Raw genomic sequence first — 26,809 nt, 5'->3', positions numbered from 1 at the left:
TTTATTATCTTTTTATCTTGCCTTTAAATGCCTTCATATTGTCAGAATGCCTTGTGGGGATAAATCAACAATGTAAGCTCAATGTCAAACTATTAATAGCTAAGTAGCCTTGGTGCTACAGAAAATTATGTGTAAATAGAGAGGAGGTGGAAGATTATCTACCCTGGCCCCTAGATTCCAGAAAAGACCTCAGGGTCGTTATTAGAACCGCGGTTCCCTGGTTGGCTGAGGTAGGTACCTTATGCCAAGTAAGGACCCTTGCTTCTAAGTCAGGGAAAGGAAGGACACTTTCTCAGCCCCTGCTCACCCCCTCAGTAACTTGGCACGAGCAGCCAGGCTTATCTTCAAGCCAAATGTGTAAAGTATTTGCGACCACGCTCCCAGTGACCCAATGATGATACCACAAAAGGACTCACGAGTTTCACAGAAAAACAAGTATATGTTTATATAAAAAGTTATACGATGCAACCACATGATAAAATCCGACATGTGCGTATTTGTAATATTCTTCCTGGCCGATTATTAAGCCAGCCCTTGTAGATTCTGGCGGTATTATTGAGCAATTGTAGATGATTCAATGCCATCCTAATACAATGCTATGCAGTTCGAAATGCAATAATCAGGCACTTTGCAATGTTAAAATAATGCAGTTCGTTATGCAACAATCCAGCACTTTGCAATGTAAAAATAATGCAGTTCGTTATGCAACAATCCAGCAGTTTGTAATGCCAAAGTAATGCAATGCGTAATACAACAATCAGGCAGTTTGTTATGCAAAAACAATGCAATGCGCAAGGTCTTCGGCACCGTTCACAGTGCTTTAGACGATCTCTCTGTCTCTCGTACTGATTTGCGGTCAGCTTCCTCCAGTATATGCCCCTGTTGGACTAGGCCCTCTTTGCAGGGCCATCCCTTAACTTTTTGCCTTCCTCCTATATTTTTTCTGACCTGTTGTTGGCTGTTTTATGACTCTAGGCACTTTACCACTGCTGATCAGTGCTAAAGTGCATATGCTCTCCCCATTGTAAATTGATGTATGGATTAGTGACTCCATGATTGGCTGACTTGGTTTACTGGTTAGACCCTAGTACAGTGCACTGAGTGTGCCCAGGGCGTGTAAACCAAATGCAGCTGGTGGGCTTGCAGCACTGGTTGTGCCACCCACAGAAGCAGCCTGTAAAAGTGCCTCAGGTCTGCCATTGCAGAGACTGTGTTCAGTCTGGTACTGCCATGTTGACTGGGCACGTGCACCCTCTTACCAGTCCCTAAACCTTCCCTTTTCTTCATGTCAGACACCCTTATGGTATGCCCAAGGGCAGGGTGCATTGTAAGTATAAGGTAGGACCAGCAAGCCCTGATGCGTATGGCATGTCCAAATGTTGAATTGCAGCCATTTTCGATTTTCCGCAAGGCTACCCATTCCCCATAGACCAGAATGGGCAGTTACATTATTACATCTTAGAATCCTAACTGACACAGGGAACTAGGTGGAAATTCGAGTTTAGTATGTCTGAAACGGGGGAGCGTGGCTAGCCAGCCATGATGGCGGTCAGCTGCCGATAGTGATCCGGCTTCACCCGGGGATTAGATCCTGTTGCTGGGCTTCAGAGGGGGCCCAGACGTACCTACAGGTGTCGGAAGTGGTGCAGATACTCCTGGGAGAGGCCACTGCTCTGGTTTGCTCGCAAGTGTCTGGAGAATCGGAGCAGACGAAGTGCGGCCTGCTGCAGCCTTGTGAGGGGACGAGCCGGGACCTCAAGTGCGGGCGGAAGTGAGGGGAGAGGCGGCCTGCCTGACTGTAATCGGGCCGTGGAGGCTGCCGTTGTCATTCTCACTGCTGGAACTGAGGATCAGAGATTTCTGCCGGCTACTGTTCCCCTATACACGTATTCCTGCACGACTGGGAACACGCCTCATTCACCCTGATACTGAGCCTATGAGGAGCCGGGAGGCTGCGCCGGCTACAGAGGCCTGGTCCCAGCCCGAGAACGATCGAATCTTGGCCGCCGTCAGTCATCCGAGGGCACTGGACCGACGGCTTGTGCGGAGGTGGTGAGTTTTGCGTAGAGGTGGTGTGGAATGGCCCTTGGTCGCGGATCGCCCTCCCCCAGAGTCCGCCTCCTGTGCTGGGCGGAAAATGTACCTATTGTAGGAGACAGGCTGACCGTCGGACCACGGCCCAGAGGGGGGAGTGCCCGAGGCCTTGTGTTGTGCGGGGGAGGAGGCCTAGGCCCCGAGGGGATATTTGCAGTGAGGGGGAGGACGGACAACCCATGACTTAAGTCTGTACGAGGGCAGTGAAGGCCACCTTTAAGACTCTGACGATCGCTGGGGATGCCCCCCCCCCCCTCAGTGAGTGACGGTGGATGCATCCTGGTGTACCGGCTTGCGGCTGCTCCCTCCGGCTCGGAGCTACAAGGTCAACTAGTTGATTTGAGCCATTGTGTTCGGGGTAGCATGAGCGGACTTCTTGTGGCTACGACGACTTTACCTTATTGTGGGATTCCACAAACTGTCACCCTTCTACCCTCAACGGTCCATAGCTGCACGGCCCACTCTGTCTTTTGGAAGCCCGTTTGACACCAAGTACTGGCAGCCCTGGCTTTGGATTACTTCAGAATGCGGCATACATAATGTGGATTGCCTTTGCCCCGAGGAGACCGGTGGTATGGTCTCCCTGCCTATTACTTCTCTCTCCCCCCCCCCCCCCCCCTCCTCTCTAAGTAGACCATGGTTCGGAAGGGGGCCAAGGGCCTGGAAGGCCTGGGGGATCAGGAGGTGACGCAAACTGGATCGGGAGTCGGAGAGAGCCGGGCATTACCTGGGGCTGTGGGAGCCTGAAGTGGTGGGGAACCATCAGCGGACAAATTGGACTTGATCCTGAAAGAAATATGGGACTCTAGGGCTGCGATGGAGCAACAGCTGGGTGCCCTAACCACAAATCTGTCCCTCCTGAAAGCGGATCATGATAAGCTGACGGATAGAGTTAAGGACCAGGGCCTTTCACTTACAGATCTAGCGCCGACAGTGGCGGACCATTCTTCCTCCATACAACCACTCCAACAACAGGTTACCTCACTTACAGATCAGGTGGAAGATGCGGAAGGTCGAAACCGACGTAATAATATACGCGTCATAGGTCTGCCGGAACAATGTGAGGGGAACCGCGCAGCAGACTTCATGGAGCAATGGTTTCGTGACCACGTGGCCACTAAGGAACTTTCCCCGTATTTCTGTGTGGAAAGGCCACACAGGATCCCATCGGGTCGGCCCCGGCCGGTCGTCCGCCCCGGCCACTGATAGTGAAAATCCTCAATTATAGGAACTGCGACATCTTATTACAGAAGGCTCGGGAGAAGACAACGATTCACTTCAAAAATCACAGGATTTCCCTATACCTGGATTATACCAGCATGGTCCAGAAACAGCGTTCGTCGTACCAATCAGTAAAGAAGCTTCAGAAGGCTGGTTTGAAGTAAGCTCTCCTCTTCCCTGCCTGACTGAAGGTCATTCATGAGCAAAAGACACACTTTTTTGAGAGTCCCTCCGATGTGGAAGAATGGCTGGAGGTGATGGAATTGGCAGATAGCCAGGAATCTGCGCAGGGACCATCAAGCCGGACCCCGGAGGGCGAACCTGAACAGGAGGTGCGAGAGTCTCTTGGACCTGTCAGGAGAAATGGACGTCCAGGCCCGACGAGGAAACAACAGAAGAAAGACCAACTGGGAGCGCTGGCGACTGTGGGTACCTTCCGTGACGGCACAAATAAGATTGGAACTGACTCGCAGGATAGTACGATCCAGTCTGAATCTGATCAGAGTGCTGTTTTATTCCCCACCATCATGCCCAGAGCTGCAGATGAGATCATGGACAATTGAAGACATTGGCGAGCGCATTCAGAGGGAAACATGGTGACGGCATAAGTGGTATCCTTTGTCAGATGTTAATTGATGCAATGTACCTCATGATTGTGTCTTACTGATATATTATGCTGAGGAGTGACTGCCTATTAGGAGATAGGTGTGAATGTTAATCCTGAGTACGCTTTTCAGAGATTGGATGAGGGTGTGGGCGGGGTTGGATGGGGGTCCGCTCTTCAGGGGCCCAGTGATGTTTTCCTGTCAACCTCCCTTCCATTTCATACTCACTTGTTGCCACATATCCTTACTTCCCCGGGGTGATTTGCCGTTGAGCGCTCGGAGCTAGACACGAACAATGACCTGATGGTGCTAATGGTCAGCCACCCCCCCCCCATTGGCGTATGCACCAAAAGTCGGAACAATATATTGTTCGTAATGTTGTTGGGCCCAGCACTGTTTAGATGCTGCGCCGAGTTTGGTTGGGTGTGTTGTTTGATTGTGGGGTGGGGGTACTCCTGGTCGCTATCTGTAGCAGACGCCACGCTAGGGCTACATTCCTTCATACACGAAATAGGAGACACACATGACTGAGGCTGCTGGAATATATCAATTTATCACCTGGAACATCCGTGGGTTGGGGGCAATTCAAAAGCGTCACCGAATTCACTCATTCCTTTTTTGACACCGCACACAGATCGCATTTTCCAAGAGTCCCATCTTACGGCCACAGAAATTGAGGAAGAAATGGAGGAGCACGATATACTCCACGACTTACTCGGCTTTCTCCAGAGGAGCCACCATATGGATAAGTCATGGGGTCCCATTTGTAGAGATAGAGAGAAGGTCAGATGATCAAGACAGGCACATCTTAGTAAAAGGTACATTAGGCGGGAAATTAGTAGCATTAGGAAGTGCGTTTGCGCCTAATTATGAGCAGGACAAGTTTTCCCACAAATTGGGAGGGGCATTGGCAGACTGGGCGGGGATACCCTGGGTGCCGGGAGGAGATTGGAATGCGTTCCTCCTAGATTTACATATGGACAGGTCACACCCCCCTTCAGGCGGCTGGAGCTAGCAAGCTGACTGACCTGTTTGCTTCTTGAGTTGTGTGTTTTTTTTATTTATTTATTTTATTTTTTATTGTCCTCATACCACCGTAAGCGTCTGCAATCGTAACATTAGACCCCTTTAGTCCTAAACGCCCATGGTCCATGTTCCTGCATACACTACGGGCCGCCAGGCCTGCTTCTTTGTACGAGGCTTGGTGTAAACCTTGGACGATCTTAAACCAACCTTAGTGCCTTTCCCCAGCACACCAAGGGCGCCCAAACGTTACCTTCCGTACGATCTAGCCTTGCGGTTGAAAGTGCGGCCCTAAGCCACTTCTCATATAGGGGAGCAGCTGGGTCTTTCCATAATATGCATAGTTCCCTATAGGCCAACAGTATTAGATTTAAAAATAGGCCAATCTGTGCTCTAGACATGGAATTTCCAACTTAAGAATTTAAACCAAATATAACTAGTGCTAGGTCTAAGTTGATCTTTTTTCCAAATATCCCTGATAGTGCCTGTTCTACATTCTGCCAGTACCCTATAAGTTGGGGACATTCATAAAACATATGTAGATCGTCTGCTTTAAGCATACCACATTTAGGGCATCTGGGGGTTGGGTTGTCTACAAATTTAGCAACTTTATAAGGGGTGTAATAAATCCTATTCAGAGTGTAAAAGTGGTTTTTCCTTAAGGAGGCAGATTTTACGAACTTATAAAGGTTTGTGATAGAAGGAAGAAAGTATTCTGCAGCACTTATTTTTTAATACTGATGTTCTCCATACCATGTAGGGTGGAGGAAGTTCTATATCTTCTCTATCTAATGGGTACCTATACCATACTCAGACTTCCTTTTAAAAGGGATGGGATTTTGCAGTTTGAGCTCTATTTCCCAGTTTCTGCCAATATTGTTATTTTCTGCTGCAAACCATGAGCGTAGTTGTATATATTTAAACCGTGAAAAGGAATCCCCGATTCTTGCTTTCAGGACCTCCCATGGATAAACCCCATCTACAGATATTAGTTCTGACCATCTACCTATGCCTGCAAGTTCTATTGGCACCGCCAGACCATCCTTCAAGCACTCGGGGAGCTCAGGAGAATCCCAGATTGGGGCAAAGTCTGAGTAGTATTTTACACCTCATCTAGTTTTCAAATTTTGCCATACATAAAGTGCGGCCCGGATGACCTTCAGTCGGACTTTCTTGAAGAACCTTATGGCTCCAAATTTGTACAGAAACCCTTCTCCGCCTCCCTCCTGTATTGCCATTGTTTTTAAAATCATCCCCCAGTTGTTATTACAAGGACTAGTCAAAAGACTTCGGATGTTTTTAAACTGAAAAGATAGGCAGTAGCAGAAAATATCCGGTAGTGCAAGACCCCCCCTTAAGTAATCTTCTCTTCAGCTTTTTTCAGGACAGTCTGGTGGTTTTGTTAGCCCATACAAAACTACAGATCTTACTTTGAATTTTCCCGATAAGCTTGGAGGAGAATTCAAGGGGAATAGCGCTAAATAGGTATGTTGGCTTGGGCAAAATTACCATCTTAACTATATTTACACGCCCATATATTGTAAGTTGGAGGTTTCTCCACCTAAGGAAAAGATGGTCAATTTCCTTTATCACTCTATTTAGATTAGTCAAGGGTATGTTTATCAGGTCTTGCTCTATACTGATTCCCAAATATTTAATCCTGGCCCTTCACGTCTTTCCCAGCCATCGACTCCTCAGTTCATTATCTCTGTCTTAAGAGTTATTACTGCATAACCGGAGAATCTTCCGAACTCACTTAGGGAGTACTCAACCTTTGGGAGGACCTCAGTGGGGTTGTTAGTGTATATTAACAGGTCGTCCGCGTATAGAGCGAGCTTAATATTAAGGTCTTGCACCCGAAAGGGAGTTATTTGCGGATCTAGCCTGAGCATTTGCGCCAGTGGCTCTATATAAATATTAAATAATAAAGGTGAAATCGGGCACCCTTGTCAGGTGCCTCTCCTTATTTCGAATCTAGATGTTAGTTTGCCATTTAAAAGGATATTGGCAGATGCGCCGTCATAGCATTTAATTAATGATCGTATAAAGAGTGGGCTTAATCCCATGACTCTTAGAGGTTCCCAGAGGAAGATCCATCTAACGCTGTCAAACGCCTTGGCGGCGGCGTACGCTGCTACTGCTAGTGGTTCTGACTTTGCTATCGCGAAATCTATACAGCCGATTAATTGTAAAGTCTGTTCCTGTATATATCTGCCCGGAGTGAACCCCTTCTGCTCCTCTACTATTACCTGTGGTATCACCTTGACCAATCTCCCTGCCAAAACGCTTGTAAAGATCTTATAATCTGCGTTAAGCAGGGAGATTGGCCTATAGGAGTCTGCCTTCAGTGGGCTCTTACCGGGTTTTAATATAAGGACGATAGTTGCTTCCTCCATGGACGGGGGTATTCTCCCCCCCTATATAAATGTAGTTAAATAACTCAAGAAGTCTAGATGTTATTGCATCATCCAGGATTTTATAGACTTCCCCTGGAAGTGCGTCTGTCCCTGCTGCCTTGTTGTTTTTGATTTTAGCAGTATGCAATTTTATCTCTTCCTCCGTTATTAGTCTTTCAAGTAGCTCTTTGCTGTTAATGGTCAAACTCGGCAGATCTATATTATTAAGCCACTCTTGGGTGCAATCCACAACGGGACCTGCCTCTTCATTATAAAGTTCCGAAAACAGGTTAACCAGGCATCGCTCCATATCTTCATGCTTACCAGATATGGTACCAAGTTCGTCTTCTTCAAGCTATTTAATGTTATTTTTAACCCTGTCCGATTTTAACTTCCAAGCTAATATGGCGCTAGCTCTCTCCCCATATTCATAATGCTCCATTTTATGAGCATTCCATTTATCTTTTACTTTTTCCTCCAGCTTGCCTCGATAGTCTAGGCGAATTCGTTCTAGTTCTTTAAGAATAGAGGGGAGGGCTTCTAATTGGCAGTTCAGCCTAGCGTTCTCAAGTCTAGATATCTCAAATTCCATTTTTAGGTCTCGCCTCTCAATGCGCATGCGCATTGAGCGAGACTATAGGGGTTAAATAAGGTTTACCTAGACTGGCGACTGACTGGCGATTTGATGCTGTGCCCGTGCGCTTTTAGGTCAATGCGCAAGCACTGCTACCCCAACCGTGCCACACCCACCCCCACCCTCAACCCCCTGTGACCCCATTGACCCTCCCTGGGGAACCCTCCCTTTCTTCTTGGGCATAAGCCCTTTGGGGGAGCCCCATTCGATGTGTGTGTATATAAAACATATAATGATTTTAGTGATTTTTTTAATGATTTTTAGTGTTAGTCAATGAGGTGTCTGCATCTAATTATAATACTAACCCCTTAATCTGAGTCATTTAGTTTCTTAATTAGTCGTGTACAGCATCACAGTAGTGTATAGTTCACTTTTTGATAACTAGCTCTCCTCCCCCTCTGGCCTGATTTTCTCCTTCTCCTTTTCCAGTCTCTGTATCTGCTTTTCCCGCTCTCCTCATTTTTATCTTATCAATTAAGGAGTCTACCTCTTCTAGGTGACGAAGATTGTACATGTGGTTATCCCACATAATACGAAGAGAGGCGGGCAATCTCAGTTGGGTTTTGGCTCCCAACTGATTTAGTATTGCCATCCGTTTGCCAAGTTCCCATTGTTTTACGGCTGTCCGATGGGATATATCCGACCGGATAGAGTACGTAAACGGATTAGGGGTCAGGTTACTTTTCAGTTGACAAGCTTTTAAGGCAATGGACAGGATTTTCTCTTTAAGGGAGTAAGTAAGAAAATGTACTAATATTTTCCTAGGGCGCTCTCTTCCAGGGATTCTTCTGTAGGGATCACAATGGACCCTCTGTATATCAATTTTTAGGTCTCGCCTGTCGATGCGCATGCGCATCGAGCAAGGCGAGAGTATTGCGAGTTATCCACACTTTATCTGCACTGCAAGGAATCGTGGCGATTCCTTGCAGTGCCCGTGACTTTTAAGGTCAATGCGCATGCGCATTAAGCTTATGCGCATGCGCATTGACCTTAAAAGTCACGGGCGCGTGCATGTCCCCTCTCCGCCCCCTCCCCCGTTCCGCCCCCTCCCCTGTTCCGCCCCCTCCCCTTCCCGCCGTGTCGCATTTCTCCTCCCCCCTCCCCTCTCTTCCCTCCGGCTTGTTTGTTGATTTGACCCGCTCCGCCCCCTCCCCTTCCCGCCGTGTCGCATTTCTCCTCCCCCCTCCCCTCTCTTCCCTCCGGCTTGTTGGAGCTGTGTACACACTCATTTCCTTCTGTCCACGTTTGATTCCATTTCGAAACAGCACATACATTTACACATACAAAGCATCTTATTTAAGCAGTCCCCTGGCACACATTTCCATATCTTCTGCTTGTGAGCAACGTTCTTGTTTGTTTATTTTACCCTTTTCCCATCTCTACCCGGTCGGAATCTCTTCCTCCTCTTCTCTCCTTCTGGAAGGGCCTCTCTCCGATGCCTTTCTCTTCTCTCTGTCTCGCCTCTTACCTACCCCGCTCGTCTCTACCGTTCTCGCCTGTGTCTCACACTCTCTCTCTCACACACACACACACGCACACACACACAGACTCTCCCTCTCTCTCGCTGCCTGTTTGCATGAACAATCCTTATTCCCCGAGCATGCTCCGTCTATTTATAGCGGGCTCCTCCCCCGGTTCTATTTCAGTCTTGCTGGGCCTTGCAGGCTGGTTGTTTGGCAGTAGCAGGGAGAGCCCTGGATGCCGGCCTCTACGTGCTTGTCTGGCGGTGAAGCCCCTGTTCGGTGGGGGCCCTCGCAGTGCCGCCTAAGGATGGCTCTTTGATATCCCCCCCCCCTCCCGCCCCGCCATCATGCCACACACACATCCCAGGCCTTCGCCAGTGGGAGGGACGATGCCCATCTAGATCCACCCACGGTGTCGCAGGATCTTGCCGTGGCAGTGACTTAGTGTCTGTCTGCACACAGCTGGACTACGCACCAGGGCAGCGCAGTCATGTCCCACCTTGTCTCTATCTCTTACTCGTGCTTCATGTGTCTTCCCCTCTTTTCTGTGTCTCCTACCTTTTCCTTTCCATTGTCTTTCTCTGTTTGCCGCCTTCTTAGCCTCTTTCTCGTCATTGTTCTCTTTGTCCTTTATTCCTGTTCTCTGTGTCGTGGTGCGTGCAGACGTGATCCCCGAGTGGATAGGAAGGTAAGACGAAACACACCCCCTGACTGATACAACGTGCAGGCATTGCGTGAAATACACTGACATCCTGATGTTTCGTTCTAACTTTGTATTGTGGCCTGCAAGACGCGCTCGTGTGGGATCCTTTGCTGTGACTACACTGAAGCGCGTGTCCTTTTCATCTCTCATCCTCCTATGCTCACCTCACATGCCCCCCTCTGCTGCCCTCTGTGGTTCACTCTTGTGTCCTTCTCCCCATGCTTACTGTTCTGTCATGAGCTTTTCTCCCCTACACCGTGCTGCTATCACTCCTCACACTCTGCCTTCTTCCTTTCATCATGTGCTTCTCTTGCCGCCCCTGTGTTGCCCCCCACCCCTGTGTTAGTCTACCTTGTGCACTGATTTCATCACCAGCTCTCCCCTCTCGGCCCCCTCCCCTGCCCGCCGTGTCGCAATTCTCCTCCCCCTCCCCGCTGCTTGGGCCTCCACCTCGGTTGGGAGCTTGACATCCCCCACTCCCAGCACGTCGTGCTTGTACTTGCTCACAAACTGCTCCATTTGCTTCACCTCGCCGGGGGACAACTCGTGGCATTTCGAGGGGTCCTAGTCGTGAGCTGGCAGCTGCTTCGCCAACTGTTTCTTCCTGTACTGCACGCCACCCGAGCAGGCCACCGGCAAGAGGGTGAAGGTGGAAAGTGCTCACAAGCCAGCGATGTTAAATGAATTACGTCAATTGTATTACATTACTGCAGTATAGTGCTTTCCAATCCTTTGAACGGCCAAAGTGTGTAATAAGCCAGCAGACTGCAACAAAGTGTGTTCTAGTACAAAATAACAAACAGCCACTGAAATTCAAGAGGTCTACGACTTGAGCGTGTTTCTATTAACGGAAATACAGAAATGTCATTCCCACACTCCAAATGCAGAAAGAGTACAGCAGAGTGACCTAACCGCACCTCAACATTAAAAACACAAATTCATTCATTCTCGCTCTCTCTCTCTCTCATATATTCACTCTCATTCTCTCTCTCCCTCCCTCTCTCCTTAAAGCTCTAGCCCGACCTAATACTTCGGGGACAACACTGTTATCCTGGGCTATCAGTTTAACTCCAGAAGGTTAAATTTGCTCGGTAGACCTGCAAAAAAACTGTGTGCTTACAAACAGGACACATCTCAGTATTTAGAAGGCTGCTGATTTTATTTTAAGCCAGCATTTAAGGTGTATTCAGAGCATGGGGAAAAATTCAAAGCCAAATCCACGCAACGCCACTCACTCACCCACGCAACGCCACTCACCCACGCAACGCCACTCACCCACGCAACGCCACTCACCCACGCAACGCCACTCACCCACGCAACGCCACTCACCCACGCAACGCCACTCATCCACGCAACGCCACTCATCCACGCAACGCCACTCACCCACGCAACGCCACTCATCCACGCAACGCCACTCATCCACGCAACGCCACTCACCCACGCAACGCCACTCACCCACGCAACGCCACTCACCCACGCAACGCCACTCACCCACGCAACGCCACTCACCCACGCAACGCCACTCACCCACGCAACGCCACTCACCCACGCAACCCCACTCACCCACGCAACCCCACTCACCCACGCAACCCCACTCACCCACGCAACCCCACTCACCCACGCAACCCCACTCACCCACGCAACCCCACTCACCCACGCAACCCCACTCACCCACGCAACCCCACTCACCCACGCAACCCCACTCACCCACGCAACCCCACTCACCCACGCAACCCCACTCATCCACGCAACCCCACTCACCCACGCAACGCCACTCACCCACGCAACGCCACTCACCCACGCAACGCCACTCACCCACGCAACGCCACTCACCCACGCAACGCCACTCACCCACGCAACGCCACTCACCCACGCAACGCCACTCACCCACGCAACGCCACTCACCCACGCAACGCCACTCACCCACGCAACGCCACTCACCCACGCAACGCCACTCACCCACGCAACCCCACTCACCCACGCAACCCCACTCACCCACGCAACCCCACTCACCCACGCAACCCCACTCACCCACGCAACCCCACTCACCCACGCAACCCCACTCACCCACGCAACCCCACTCACCCACGCAACCCCACTCACCCACGCAACCCCACTCACCCACGCAACCCCACTCATCCACGCAACCCCACTCATCCACGCAACCCCACTCATCCACGCAACCCCACTCATCCACGCAACCCCACTCATCCACGCAACGCCACTCATCCACGCAACGCCACTCATCCACGCAAGCCGCCACTCATCCACGCAACGCCACTCACCCACGCAAGCCGCCACTCACTCACCCACGCAAGCCGCCACTCACTCACCCACGCAAGCCGCCACTCACCCACGCAAGCCGCCACTCACCCACACTGTGCAGTGCACAATAGGTCTCAACACCTCACCATCACTAACACTCAACACCTCAGCCTCACTAACTCTCAATACCACAATCACCCTTCCCCTCACTCACCCTCAATACCTCGCCCACACTAACACTAAAACACTCAATCGCCCTCACTCTTACTCTCACTCACACTCTACACCTCAGCCTCACGCTCAATAACGCACCCTCAACACCTCACCCTAACACCCTCAACACATCACCCCCTCAACATCACTCGCCATCACCCTTAAACACTCACCCTCAACACCTCACACCCTCACCCTCAAATCCTCACCCTCAACACCTCAACTTCACTCACTCAACACCTCACCCTCACTCACTCACCCTCAACACCTCACCCTCACTCACTCACACTCAATCACCCTCAACACCTCACCCTCAACACCTCACCCTCAACACCTCACCCTCAACACCTCACCCTCAACACCTCACCCTCAACACCTCACCCTCAACACCTCACCCTCAACACCTCACCCTCAACACCTCACCCTCAACACCTCACCCTCAACACCTCACCCTCAACACCTCACCCTCAACACCTCACCCTCAACACCTCACCCTCAACACCTCACCCTCAACACCTCACCCTCAACACCTCACCCTCAACACCTCACCCTCAACACCTCACCCTCAACACCTCACCCTCAACACCTCACCCTCAACACCTCACCCTCAACACCTCACCCTCAACACCTCACCCTCAACACCTCATCCACCCTCACCCTCAGTTACCCTAAACATCAATCACCCTCAACTCCTCACTCACCCTCAGCACCTCACTCACCCTCAACACCTGACTCACCCTCACTCACCCTCACTCACCCTCACTCACCCTCACTCACCCTCACTCACCCTCACTCACCCTCACTCACCCTCACTCACCCTCACTCACCCTCACTCACCCTCACTCATCCTCACTCATCCTCAACACCTCACCCTCATCCACCCTCAACACCTCACCCTAACTCACAATAACACTCTCTCACCCTCACCCTCACTCACTCTCACTCAAACTCACCCTCAACACCTCACTCACCCTCAACACCTCACTCACACTCAACTTCTCACTCACCCCCACCCTCACTCACCCTCAACACCTCACCCTCACACAGTGCAATAGGTCTCGCAGGATTTTTAGTTAAAGCTTTTACATTTGCTTTTTGCTTTTTTGATTTGTAAATCTTTTGCATTGCCTACAAAAAAATAAAATGCTAAAGATTTACAACAAAAAATATATAAACAATTCTAAAAGCACTAACTCTAATGCTGCGAGACCTATTGCATTTCTAATGCTTGTTAAATCTATCTCTTCCTCTGCGGATGAGATTAGTGTCCTCAGGAGAGATACCACAAAACTTTTTATATCGCTCCCCTCGATATCTTCTGGGACATTCAAAAGCTTTAGATTATTTTTTCTAGAGTGATTTTCCAACCTCTCTATCATCATATAACTCTTGATTTTGCTGGGTCAATTTTTTAACCATTGTGTAGGAGGAGTTTATACTCTCTTTAATTTTTGGCATCTCGGTTCTTTTAGAGACTGCCTCCACTTTCTGAGGCAAAAGGTCGCAGGAAGCTCGAATCGCCTCCTGGTTAGCTTCTGATGTAGAGAATCTCCTCCCGATATCATCACATCTCCTTCCTATATCGTCTCGTATACATAATAAAATGTCAGCCAGTGATCCGGGGTTATCATCCGAGACATGCGCCAGACTTGAAGGTTCAGGATGGACCTCAGGAGCTTGAGTCTTGGAACTTTCCCCATGTAGTTCATTCCTTCGGCTCGTAAAATCCTTGGGTCTAGCTCCCATCTTAGCCACAGTACCGGGTTCACCAAACGTGCAGGGCTGGTTCTCTATATCCGTTTCAAAGTCCCTCAGTTCAAGGGCTGAGAAGCTAATTGAGAACTCAATGGAAGGATGAACTTCTACATACTCCTCTAATGGACTAAGCGGAGAGGTCTCCGCTATCACATGCGTAGTGCTTTTGGAACAATCAATACTGGAAGTACCAGGAGTAATAATTGTATTGGAGATGGTGGCTGTGGGATTTAATGTCACTGGGAGCCCCTGGTCCAAGGCTTTATTAGTATCTACTTCTGTTAAGGCACTGGAGGTAGTCAAAATCATTGATGCGTTGAGGGCTGTAGAAGGGGCCAATGGAGTGGTGAATCTGAAGGCCCTTTAGCATCCATCTCCCGCTTGGTAGAGGAAAGTGGTAGAGAAGAGGATGTAGAGGTAGTGCCACAAATTTTATAGTAGGATTTTAAAGACGGGGTTATTTTTAAATTAATTGCGGAACCGGCCTTTCTCTGCTTTCTGTTCTTCCGCTTTCTCTCTTCAGGGGAATCTAAAGGTTCTCGGGGAGACTCTTGTGCATCACACCTCTGCTTTGTATGTCTAATAGCTCCCTTCCCCTTCCCTTTCACTTCCACCACCTGTGGTACTCTCTTGGCTGCTTCAGGTAGTTCAGAGATGTCAACCAGGGCTCTATTCCGAAGTGTATATCGTCCAACTTTAGCTCTAGATGAGGCTTCTATTTTAACCGTTTCAGCATCCGCTTTAGTTTTAATCGGGTTATCTGCAGATTTAACCCGCTCCACCACTTCAGCCTCCTCCACCTCTACCCTGTTATCCATGCACACCGGGCTGTTTAAGCTCCCTTCAAAGATATTTGGGCTGCAGCAATTAACATTTGTGTGGCTCTCCTTTAATAATGCAGATGGCAATACACAGCTCCTACCCCTGCGCTCACTCTCTTCCCCTACTCCTATCCTGATACCGATATCATGTAGTAAATTGGTACCGTGGGGGAAGGATAGGGCAGCTGCAGTAGTAATTGTTAATATGCCTGTGTGTGTTGTTTTATGCTGGGTCAGGTCTCCTTGACTCGTCCTACCAAAAACGCTAACTGACACACATGAGCTAACCCTCTTCCACTCCCTAGCAGCTGTAAGTAATCTGCAACCCGGCAGCTCCGTGGTTTTCCTGGTGGGCAGGAACACAGAGTAAGGTGCGTTTAAACACACCATTAGAGAAATAAAATGCCTTTCTCACCTCGCTGGCCCAGACTCAACTCTACACCTCTGTGCGTGCCTGCTGCTGCAATCTCAGTCCTGGTCCCGGTCACTGTCCCGGTCTTACTGTGTTGCCACTGCTCTTACTCCGCTTTTAAATACCGGCAGGGTTGGGTAGAAGATGCTCTGCATGAAGAAACCAAGGGACTGAAATGCTGCTATCGGTCCGCCTACATCGTCAACACCACCAAACCTACTGTGAAGAGAACATCACTAGAGGGGTGCGCGCGCACACAACAACGGGACTCCTCCTACGGCCATTAGCTTCCGGCCGTCATGCTTCTTGGGTTGTAGGATGGAGGTTAGTGGATGCATGGAGGGAGTTATACCCCACCCATAAAGAATATTCGTTCTACTCTCCCATACATACTTTACACACTAGAATCGACCGATTCCTTTTCTCAAGCTCGATTATTAACACAGTGGAGAAATTAGAGTATTTGGCTAAGACGTTCTCCGATCATCAACCCCTTACTATCACGCTTCAGTGGGGCAGGGTGCCGACCCCGGTGCCTACATGGAGGCGCAACCCCTCTCTTAGAGGATCCCCCATTTCGTGAATCGCTCTCTGTGGCACTCACGGATTACTTTAGATTTAATTGGGATTCCGCTTCTTCGAACCTGATGGTTTGGGATGCTATGAAAGTTGTGCTCAGAGGGGCAGCGATAGGGAAATTGGTGGGAGGTCGGCAGGAGATACATAAGAAACTGTACAATGTTGAAGATAGGTAGAAGATTCTGGAGCAAGAGGCAGGCCTTGACCCGGAGAAGAGGGGAAACCTACAGGAGGGATACATCGACCATGCAGAAGTTTTAGAAACACTGCGACTGATTGATTATAAAGAATATCTGCGTCGCCAACATACAGAGGCGGACAAGTCCAGTACATTGTTGGCTAGGATAGTGCGGGACCAGCCAGACCCGCCGACTATAACCCAGGTACGCGACCTGCAGGGTACCTTGGTCTGTACGCAAATAGAGATCAATCAGGCGTTTCATGCCCATCTGAGCGGCCTTTATGCACCTGTGGATCGTGACGATACGCCGCTTATTACGGAATTTCTTGCTGATCTCCCTTTTCCGGTATTATCGGAGGACACGCAAAAGACACTTCAGAAGCCTATCACGCAGCATGAGATACGCGCTGCGATTAAAAGCCTTAATCGCAGGTATGGATGGGTCACCAGTAGAATTTTATTCGACGTACTCCGATATTTTAGTACTGGTATTGAAGAAAGTGTACAAAACGGCGTTTGATGAGGGGTGGTTGCCGGAATCCATCATGCAGACATTGGTTACTTCTATTCTGAAACCGGGCAGAGACACACAGGACTTGACGAAATATAGGCCTCTCTCTCTGCTCACGACAGAATACAAGATCCTTAGTAAAGCGTTGGCAGTTCGTATCCAGTCCCACCTCAATACACTTATACATCCAGATCAATGTGGTTTCCTCCCGGGCGGTAGTACTTCCTTAAATACGCGCATGCTGCATGCCCTGATGTCTGCCTCGCACCCGGACCTGCCGCGAGCAGGCTGTATAGCGCTTGACCTGAAGCAGGCGTTTGACTCCCTGGCCTGGTCATTCATGTTTGAATCGCTGAAACGTTTTGGGTTCCCGGACGTTTTTCTGCGCTGGATACGCCTGTTATACACTGACCCCACCGTGAGGGCCCGTACAGGCCGATATGTCTCCGAAAGATACACAATACATAGAAACACTCGGCAGGGCTGCCCCCTATCCCCGATCTAATTCGTTCTGGCATTGGAACCACTGGCGCTGGCACTACGTAGTGCCTTCGTCCAGAAGGGCATTCCGGTAGATGGATCACAACACTTGATATTTATTTATGCAGACAACATCATGCTGTATTTCCGAGATCTAGAAGCTGACCACACGGAGATCTTTGATCTTTTTCAGAGATTTGAAAGAGTGTCTGGCCTGGCGGTGAATCCGGGGAAATCTGTGGGATTCTTCTTTAAAGCAGACATACAACCCTCTCATATCCGATTTGGAACATGTCCGATACCTGTAGCCCCGGACTCATTTAACCCCTTCCACGCTGATGACGAGCTGGGCTCGTCATGGCGTAGCCTCCTCGCACGCTGATGACGAGCCCAGCTCGTCACGTAACATGCGATTTAAAAAAATCTCAGCGTGCGAGCGGAATTCCGCTAGCGTGCATGAGGTTAAGTATCTGGGCATAAAAATTTACAGGAAACCGGCTGATCAAATTGGTGGGAACATTAAAAGTGCCATTGCACGACTCCGTGGCAGCGTGGGCTTCTGGACGACACTGCCGCTGTCTGTAATGGGCAGAGTTGCCATATCTAATGATAATGCTTCCCCACCTACTGTATTATTTTGTAAATATACCTGTAGCTTTACCCCAACACATTTTTAATTCCATTAACACCCTGCTGATTACCCTTATCTGGGGCGCTGGTCGGAGACTCATTAGTTTGCATAAGCTCCAGCTGGGAACCAAACTGGGGGGACTGCGCGTACCGGATCTCAAAGGATTATTTTTATGCCAGCCAGCTACAGTGGCTGTCGTATTGGGTTGCCGGTAAGAATCTTCAGAAGATTGCCTACACGAAAGAGCGCATTGACTGTGGGGAAATTCATGCTCTGTTATTACCAAAGGCCCGGATACCCCCGAACTGCCCTCCCCTTCTGCACACGGCACTAATGTGCTGGAAAAAAGCCTTATCCTATACATCCTCAGTACCTCCCTATGCGATGAACATCCCATTACTAGGTATTCCGACACCACAGGGTACTCTTACACGCACTGCACTACGGACTTGGACGGACTACGGGATAGACGAGGTGGGTTCCTTTTTCGGCGATGAGGCAAAGCTGAACTTCGACTCCTTCATGCAGGTTACAGGAGCCCCCCCCCACGCACGTATTTATTGCACGCCGTGACCTCCCATTATATCAGGAGCAAGTGGGCACGCTTACGATTGAAACCTACACAACATGAACTGGTATACTTGATGTACCATATGGGCGAGGGGGGACACCTAGTTCATTGGCTCTATACATGGATTAGGGAGCACGCGGCAATCCCGCTCACGGCACTCAGAGCGTCCTGGGCTCAGGATTCTGGTTTAGAACGAACGGATAAAACGTGGCAGTTAATACTAGAACACCCTAAGAGAGTATCACGTAATGCTAAATTTAGGTATATTCAAACAATGGTACTTCACGGGGCATACCTCACACCTAAGAGAATCCACTGTATATTCCCAGACTCCCCCCATTGATGTCCCAGCTGCCAAGGCAAAGAGGCTGATTTTATTCATATGTTGTGGTCCTGCCCACGGTTAGGGACCTATTGGGAAGAATTATGTAAGATCCTTCATACGATAACACCATTACCTGTCCCGTTGGAACCCTTGTACTGTTTGGTGGGGATGTGACAGAGGTCAAAGGCTTGGAAGGTTAAACTGCAACTTATTGACCTGGCCATGCTTTTAATGATTAGATGCATAATGATGAGATGGATATCCCCAAGGTCCCCAAGTGTTAATACATGGCGATCAGAACTGTTGCAGTGGGGCAAAGTTGAAGGGGCGGCCTTAAGACGAGAGGAAGAGAGAGGTCATAGGAAACAACCTATAGCGATGGACTGGGATGTGATGATACTGAATTTGGAAGGATTGGATGATGGCATGCTTAATGTAGAAAGCTCACAATAGTCGGTTGGGGGCCGTGAGAGATGCCTGCTAAGACGCCTTGCTTTTCCCTCCCTCCCATGAGAGGAAGAACAGGTTTTCTTTTTCCCCTGCAGCTTCAAGAATATCGGTATTTATTACTAGCCCTAGTGAACATACTGGAATTTAGTACGAAGCGACCAGGAGTGAGTGGGTCAGAGGTGGGTAGACTGTTGAGGGTAGGAGGGTTAGGAGGGTAGGGTTGGATGTAGAATCCTGATTCTGCTATTGACAAAGTATATGATACATTTGTAGAGATGGAAACTGTCATTGATGGATATTGGAGTGATGTTATAACTCTCTTTCATCCAGTGAGGATGTTATATGATTGAAATGTGATATTATTGAATATAATCAGACGACTAGTATGTAAAGTCCAAAAAAAAGAAAATAAGACTGTGATGTATAATTGATCTGACACACTGGAAACTCTCCTGTACAGTCTGTAATAAAGAGTTAAAAAAACAAAATAGTATGCCTGAAAATACATCTTTTAGAGAAATTGGTTTTAACATTCTGTGTTTGAAAATACCACTATTTTCTGGTCTAACTATTCAAGCCTGCCTCTGCTAGGTTGTGTATTCCTTGTCTGGAGTTTGAGTGACAGGGCTGGGGGATTCCAGGAGGCAGGGTGAGTCAGCCTAGTGGTGCATAGAGTACATCTAGATGGAAGGGCGGAGTTTCACCTGGGACCTTAATAGGACTGTGCCTTCCCTCCACAATGCTGGCTCCACCTCCTGTGGGGTGTCTGATGTTTCTGCCCTGCACTGTGAAAGGAAAGGAGTCATGTAAACAGAGTGCTCCAGAACTGGTTTGGACTAGGCAAAGACCCCTCTGCCCTGGAGGACAAAGGATTTTGGGGTATAAGTATCCAGCCCGTACGTCTCCATCAGCCACACCCCCGAACTCCTCTGGACCGACCACCGCTGCATCCACTTAGTCTTCAGAAACCCACCACCACACCCAACCGATCCCCCGCCGCTGCTGGAGCAAAATCACCGTAGACCAACTACCGCAAACCTCGCTCTCAGCCCACCCAGCAAACCCTCCAACGCCGATGAAGCTGCCCACAGCCTCAGTCGTTGGATCGAGGACTGCGCCAACACCCTCACCCCGCTGAAGAAACCCTCACATAGAGACACCAGCAAGAGGGCCAGCTGGTTCACCCCAGAACTCCTAGCCTCCAAGCAAGCCTGCCGGAACCAGACGGTTTCTGAAGGATACACGCAGGTACAGAGCGGGTGCCTGGTGACGCGGGCAGTGTGCCACTTTCGACATCACCTCCCTCCCGAGACCCATGGTGTGAGGATTTCTCACATCGAAAGTGCAATAGGTTTCTCTAAATCAGAGGTTAACCATCCATTTTTCCGACTGGCACTTTTTACCCTCTTTTTTTTCACTTTCACGCCTTCATGTTAGGGTGGGTCTTAGCGCGCCCATACCGCCGAGGTTCAACCTTCATGGTCCTGACGAATGCCAGGTAATTTACACCATAATTGCAGAAACATGTTGACCCCACTTAAGAGGAAGTAGGCAAACAATTTATTTGGCTCCCTTCCCACACCTTGTTTTTAATATGTCTGATTGGCCACCCAATAAAAAATGTTGTGACACAATCTAGACATTTTTAAGAAAATCACACTGTCACCCTTCACCTTTCACAACACAAAAAAACCCAGCTCCAGAGTAACTCTGGCGTCGAAGCACACCGGTGGGGCCCAATAATGAAGCATGTCACCAACCAGGTTGGTGAGTGAGGGTCTTCTATCTAAATCCAAACAGATTTATATACCTATCCCCATGCTCCCTCCTTTGAGGTTACAGTAATCACACATCTTGTGCCTGTGCAGCCGGTATTGTAACATATGGTGAGGTTGGAAGAATTGGTATATTTGGAATGGGTACTAGAGGTGCATTTCCCTGCCGACCCATCTGTAATGGTACATTTGGTGCCTGTGCAGCAGGTAAACAGTCTCTCTAATACCTCATCCTTGTCCTCGCATTTTTTCTCTTGTATCACATATGTCTTGTTAGTGGTCATTTTAAACTCTGTCCATACATTCAATACTTTCAGTTTGTTTTACTTGACCATATGTTTATTTTACCTGTTTTAAAAGAAGAGTGTGGACGGAGGTAGTTTGTTTACAGTGACACAGCTCGACGGGTTCAGCCTCTTTTTTTGTGGTGTATCTAAACTGCAGTTTGCCTTTTTTCTTTCTCTGAACACGTATACTGATTCCCCTTCAGCTGCTAATAGCAGTGTCTGTTATGTAAATATGAGAGTTTATTCAGTTTGCCGTGCACTTGGGTAATTACGGTGTCACCCTCCTGCAGTTTTATCCCTGAGCGAATGACTGCAACACATCCAATCACTGACCAGGCACAGTATACCGAAAAAACAGGCTCACATAATTCCGTTCTGGTGGCTTACCTAGAATCCTGTTGTAAATAGAATGGTGATAGACGACAGGATACTTCTAGTTGATTACATGTAGATATATTATAGGACACAGCTGAGTACAAAACCTCGCCAGCTGACCAGACCATCAACTGACACAAGTAGAACACTCTCATACAAGTTAGAACACTCACAGGTATTTTGGGAGGCTGAGAAGGTAAAGACACCAAGGAAGGACTTATGACTACTGTCCGCCATATTACATTAAGAATCAATATACAACACATCTTCCTCCTTTACAGAAAAGAAATGAAACAAACATAAAAATGGAGCTTACAGTATAAGAGACAGCAACAATACTATTAAAGACAGATAGGAGGTCTAAGACGACTTGAACAAATTTTAGTTTATGAAGGCAAAAGAGCATTTTGGGGCAAAGAGTGTAAAAGTGAAGTGTGAGGTGAGACACAACACTTAAAACAACTAATAGGCATCACCACTACCTACTCCCCTTAGATTGACAAAGCAAGAAAAGATAGTCCACTCTCTCTAATCCGTCTTTGACCAGCAAAACAGGAAGAGACTGTCAACTCCCTCAAATCTGTTTCCGTCCATCAACACTTTACGCTCTGAGTTGAAGATAGACAGTTCAACATACGCCTTTGTGCTTTATAGATACCACATTCTTAGACAACTCTGAAGATTCCAAACGTAGGTACTCCTGAAGATTACTAAGTGCAGTATCACAAGCGATGTAAAGTTTCATTTTTCCTTGAAGCTTTCACTTCAAAAGATGGATACATAGTCTTAGATGTGACTAGCTTAGACGCAATCTGGACCACTGTCCATCCTCGGTGTTGATCCTGGAACCTTTTTCCCAAATTCAGGCTTTCCGACTTAGCCTCCGTTGTGAACATACTGTCCAAACTCTGGGACCTTTGTCCCCATTGCGGACTTTCTGTCCAGACTCTCACCTGGGACCTTTGTCCCCCCCCCCCCCACCCCCGCTGGGGACTTTCTGTCCAGACTTCATCCTGGGACCTTTGCCCCACATTTTTTTAACTTTCCGCCCAGACTTGGTCATGGGACATTTGTCCCCGTTGTTGAACTTACTGTCCATCTTGATACTAGGACGTTCCACTCCTTATTCCAGGCTGACCATGTCTCCTCTTGCATAACCATAGTCCATACTCTGTATGTAGAACAACCTTTGTCCAGTCCTGTTACCTTTATCTCTGTCCCCTCTTTTCTTCAGCTCAGTTGTGGATTAATTTTGTCCTGCTGTTTGGCCCACTGAAGGATCCGTGCACGTTAGTTATTGGTAATCAGTCCTTAAGTTTTCTGTCTCTCACAAAACTACATTATAATGTACTTAAGTTCTCTGTGCTGATCCTAGTTTTAATAAAACAAGCCAAACAAAAATACTAAAGTCCACAAGATGGCACTGATGCGAAGGAATACACACCAAAAACTGTCTTCGAATACACCCACGAGTGCACAAAACTGCTGTGTTTAATGATGTTGAGTGAAAGATTATTCGTACGATTGGACTAAACACTAGCAGTGGATATGACAACATGAGAAAAACCTTCGGAATGTGTGAGACTAAATTGCAGCAGTCCAACCGCACTGGAACATTTCAACATATACATTTCATGAAGAAAGTCAGAAATATAAAACAAAATATGACTACGCTCGCTTACTTAAACTTTCGGCATGAGCCTTGGAACACAGCACATTCTTGCCTTTGAAAGCTCAAAATTTGCATCTAGGAACATGCGCTGTCTCACGAAAATGAGTCTTGGTCTCCTTTCACAGACACGAGGAATTGCTTTGAAACATAACTCCCGAAAACCAGTCTATTACATTGCATTATGCTCCCGTAACTCTGTTGCCATGGAAGTAAAGGTAAACGGTGAACACAAAATGGGTGCTTTACGTCACGCAATGACGTATTACGTTGTGCGACAAAGCGCGATGATGCACCCAGCTTTCTTCCATACACTGCAATGACGCTGGACAGAGAACACTCCTCCACCGAGTCACACAGAGGTTCTACAACGTCATCATTAAAGCAAATGCCACGGTGAAGAGCAGGTCAGCACGGAGACAATCCTACAGTAAACACAGGCAAACGGAAATTACACTATGCACTCTACTCACGGTAGGAGAACTTGAATTTTGTTACCTCTTTTCCTTTCTCCGTTTGTCTGTAATTGACTCCCTACTGGCAGTATGTATGACCGTTTTTCCTTCGTTTTTGGCAGTTTGTGTGACCGTTTTTTATGAGATTCTCTTGTTTATGGCAGCAGGTGTGGCTTGAAGGTTAAAGTACTTGGCTTCAATCTGTGCCGTTCCTTACCTCTAACATTCCATTTGTGACATTAATGGCAGAAGAAAAGACCAATTTCTTAAAGTTAAAGATTTCTTTCCATTCTTAAGGAGGGTTTCAGAGCATCGACAGATCTTTTTCCTTCTGAGTTTTATGTAGAGCTGGTTGAAATGTAGTTTTGTTTGACTTTTTGGTTGCGAGTGGTTTCCTAACTTTCCTAGACCCTTAAAATACTTGTGGTTGGTTTCTTCATTTTGCAGGGCAAATCAAAGATTCCTGGTTGTTTGACAGCTTAGTTTCTCTATCCCTTACTTCTAACCACAGTTGTTGCGCAGTGCTGACAGGGATAAGTAATGGGCTCACGGTTCTTTAGTTGCTTTAGTTTCCTTTTACTGTCCCTCATTCATGCAGTTTCATGCTTCTTTTGATAATGCTACTGGCAGCAGATAGGTGGACCGCAGTGGGTACTTTCCACGAGGTGTAGCTCAAGCTGTGTTTGATGGTTTCTTCTCTGGTCTGGTCAGCAGAAAACGTCGCCAAAATGTTGTAAATAGAATGGTGATAGATGACAGGATACTTCTAGTTGATTATATGTAGATTTAATATAGGACACAGCTGAGTAAGAAACCTCGCCAGCTGACCAGACCATCAACTGACATAAGTAGAACACTCTCATACAAGTTAGAACACTCACAGGTATTCTGGGAGGATGAGAAGGTAAAGACACTAAGTAAGGGCTTATGACTACTGTCAGCCATATTACATGAAGAATCAATATACAACACATCTTCCTCCTTTACAGAAAAGAAATTAACATAAAAATGGAGCTTACAGTATAAGAGACAGCAACAATAATATTAAAGACAGATAGGAGGTCTAAGACGACTTGAACCATAGTCATAAGTCCTTCCTTAGTGTCTTTACCTTCTCAGCCTCCCAGAATACCTGTGAGTGTTCTAACTTGTATGAGAGTGTTCTACTTGTGTCAGTTGATGGTCTGGTCAGCTGGCGAGGTTTTGTACTCAGCTGTGTCCTATAATAAATCTACATGTAATCATCTAGAAGTATTCTGTCATCTATCACCATTCTATTCACAACAAATCCAATATCAGATGTTACTTTAAGCTCAGCATTCCGCCAGAATTATTTAAAGTCGCACTCCCAGTCCCGTTCTGGTTCGCCTTCCAAAAATGTTTGTATTTTGTAGTGGTCTCTGGCGCTCTTTTGTGGTGAGAAATTATAACACACCAAGGTACCAAAGTATATCCCATGGAGACGTTCACATGAAAAGCAGCCACGGAGCTGTGCTTAGCATGTCGGGTGGAGCGCTCCCGGGCTGCTGCATATGTGGGAGCGGCAGTGACTGTGTAAGTTTAGTTATGTTATGGTAACAGAGAGGTGGGCAATCCAGAGAAGTCAGGGGTAACGCCGAGCCAGTGCCAAGACGGGGGTCTAGCATGGGTCAGAGCCACAACACGAACAAAACTAGGGCAAACTCCGCCACGTAACTAGTCTCTCACTTTCTCGTCTTCCATATCACATCTACCTTGTCCTTCCTCTTTCCCTCTCTCGCTATTTTCCTCCTTCTCTTTCTGCTTCTGTCTCTTTCACTGGATCCTCTATTGCTTTCTGCCTCTATTTTTTCTCTTTGCTCTTTTCTTTCTACATCCCTCCTCACTCTTTTTATCTATTTTTCGTCCACAATTTCTCACCTTCTTTTGCTCTTGCTCCTTATGCCACACTCACTCTCCTTCATCCTCCGCCTTTCTCCTTATCTTTTTGTTTCTCTTTCTGCCTATCTTGCTTTTACTTTATATCTCCCTCCTATAAAGTTGGTCCCAGATTTACCAAGAATATCATGCAACGCAGCACAGCAAGTAAAGTCGCTGTGTTGAGAACCTGAGAGAGTAGAACAGCCCTGTATCTACTAAGATGTGGAGCTGTTCTGCTCTCACCCTGCACTGATGCACTTTTAACTGCCATGTTCCAGCACAGATAATCTTACACCATACTGAACCTCAATTTGTGTTGTGGTAAGCATGATTTTTGTGCAGAAAGCAATCCCTTCCAATACAAAAACAAGCATTTGCAATGCAATAGGTCTCGCATTTACGAGCGTTTGAGCTATTGACATTGCCAATAATGCCTTTTATTTTTGTTTTTGTTATAACCCCTTTAATGCTGCGCACGTTCAGCGGACGTCGCATGCACTACCTCGATAGTGCTCTGCACGTCCGCTGAACGTTCCGGCCCCGCCCGCACAATATAACGTTCCGCAACAGCGCGGAACGTTCAGCGCAGTGGACGGGTAAAAACATAAATAAAAGGCATTGTTATTTACAATGCCAATAGCTGAAACTCTCGTAACTGCAAGACCTATTGCATTGCAAATACCATTTTTAGGTCGAAGCCTGCATTGCAGGGCATGGCCCTGCTGCAGGCAAAGACCTATTGTGAACAGAGGGATTTCAGTACTGCGTGAAACCACGCCCCCTTTTTCCATTGGCAAGCCTCTCGAAATGGAGGCCTGCCATTGGAAAAAGCTCCTGTTTAGCAGATTTGTCTGCTCTGGATCCCACCTCTCGAGGACTCCATGACCTGCCTTACGGTAGCACGATAATATTTTTAGAAATATTGCCTTGGCAACCATGAGGCAGGTCAGGGAGTCCTGGAGGGGCGGGATTCAGTATCCTGTTCCCGCCCCGTTTTTATTGTAGTATGGGCACGA

General features: G+C 47.9%; 1 protein-coding gene across 2 annotated transcripts in view; it reads left to right on the top strand.

Annotated features, from left to right (window-relative positions):
* Positions 1-26,809, top strand: part of PAK1IP1 (PAK1 interacting protein 1) — a 193,325-nt gene that overhangs the window by 1,487 nt on the left and 165,029 nt on the right. The gene's annotated exons all lie outside the window — the stretch shown is intronic.

Source organism: Lissotriton vulgaris, chromosome 4_1 (genome assembly GCF_964263255.1).
Source record: "Lissotriton vulgaris chromosome 4_1, aLisVul1.2, whole genome shotgun sequence".
Lineage (NCBI taxonomy): Eukaryota > Metazoa > Chordata > Amphibia > Caudata > Salamandridae > Lissotriton > Lissotriton vulgaris.
This window is presented reverse-complemented; position numbering and strand designations above follow the sequence as displayed.